We start from the raw sequence: 2082 nt of genomic DNA on the forward strand, positions 1-2082 counted from the left end.
AAAACATTTTGATATTTATTAGCTATTGGTTTGAAATGTTAAACCAAATACATTTCAAAATTATATTCTGTGACACGATTATACTGCAAAATGTATTCCTGCACATAGTACTAATGTTAAAAGAGGTGGATTTAAAATGAATTGTGACATTTCAATACTATTACCCTCTAATCAGCTGCAACTGCTTTATTTCTATTCAAATAATGTACATATATTGATGTTATACGTATGAGTGATAGTTTTTTATTAATAACATTCATGCGCCTCAAATGACTAATAGCAAATATTTTCATTTGATGCTTCAAAAGTCATAACTATTCACTAAAATAAAAAATTTAGAAAAATCTAGTTTTTATTTTACTATTAACTAGACCATGAATTAGACTATAATCTATATCATAAATTAGACCATGAACTAGATAAATATACTATAAATATACTATGAAGAAGATTAAGAACTAGCCAACAAACTTGATTGCGAATTAGTCTATGGCCGTGGCCATAGATATGAATAGATAGATTATGAAGTGGACTGTGAGTTCAATGTACTGGATATTGAATTAGATTACTACCTAGAATATGAACTAGACTGATTACGATTATATTTTAGATTATTAGAAATACTGAAAACAACACTACGATAAAACTATAAACTAAAGAATAAATTTCACAGTAAACTAGAATATAACCAGACATTCATTTTACTCAAATTTAATAAATTTTTTAAAAACTACTAAATTTTTATATTGTTTTGTTCTTCTTTAACTTGCTATCTCTGTATCATCAAGGGCAGACAGCAGTATATAGGTACACTTTAATAGAATAATTACGTGTCCTGAAATTTTATGTAAACTAATTCATTAAATGACGTCAATGATAAAAAATAAATATAATTCGGAAGTAAAGATTATTAATTCAACAACAAGGAACGTTTTTGAGACAGAATTTTCTGTTGTTTCCAAAATCTCAACGTAACTCCTACCATTATAATAAAAGTACAATACATATTACGTGATTTGTATAAATGATTGTAATAAGTAAAATTTATATACAAATTTTGTAAATTAAATATTCTTGTTATCTATATATTTCATACCTATACACATACATATGTATGTATTGTATACAATTCGTGTCACAACACGTTTTCAGTAGACTTTTTAATAACTTTATTAAAGTTTATCTTAGGAAGGGGACTATTTCTGTGTGTGAGTTAAGAGTCTATTATGGTTTTATATGCCAAGATGCTGTTATTTAAATTTCTATATGAGAACTTGTTAAAACGTATTTTCAGTTTTCTAAAATCTTTTGTATAGAAAACATTTAAATAATACATATTTTTAGTGAACAGTTAGTGCTACTTGTCTTGGTTTGTTTCCTTATATTATGTGTATTTTCAGACATTTTACATAAATTCTATTTTTGAAATAAAAATAAATTATTACAACATTCACGTTCGCTGTTCTTGACAGATTTTCCTATAAAAGTGGTTGAAATTTATTTTTAAATTTAAAAACAAACGCTATTCACGTCATTTTATAAAATTTTTTTTGCATATGATTTACATTATTTCAGCATATTTTTCCTGCAACAGCCCACCACTATGTAGATGAGGGTTGACTAAAAGTTGAATTTTAAGCTTTCAAGAGAAATTTAATATTAAAATATTATGAGTAAATACTAAAAATATCGAAAATGTTTGGAGAAATATTAAAGTGAAATTTAAATTATTTGAATTTCGTTTTACGAAACATTAGGTGTATGTTTTCTATTCGATATTAAAATAACTTTTTCGTTATTTTTCTTGAGTACAACGTAGTTATATATATATATATATATATATATATATATATATATATATATATATATATATATATATATATATATATATATATATATATATATATATATATATATATATATATATATATATTATATACTGTTGTACTACTAGATGTATGATTATTATTAATTCAGGGAATTTGAAGCAAAACATCCACAACTCTAAAACTATTACAGTTACATTAAAACTTTTAAAAATGCCATCTCATTTTAGAGAATATAAATAAAAGTTTTATGTTT

Source organism: Lucilia sericata, unplaced genomic scaffold (assembly GCF_015586225.1).
Source record: "Lucilia sericata isolate MDLA Ls3-8-SP2 unplaced genomic scaffold, ASM1558622v1 Contig002187F_arrow, whole genome shotgun sequence".
NCBI classification, from domain to species: domain Eukaryota; kingdom Metazoa; phylum Arthropoda; class Insecta; order Diptera; family Calliphoridae; genus Lucilia; species Lucilia sericata.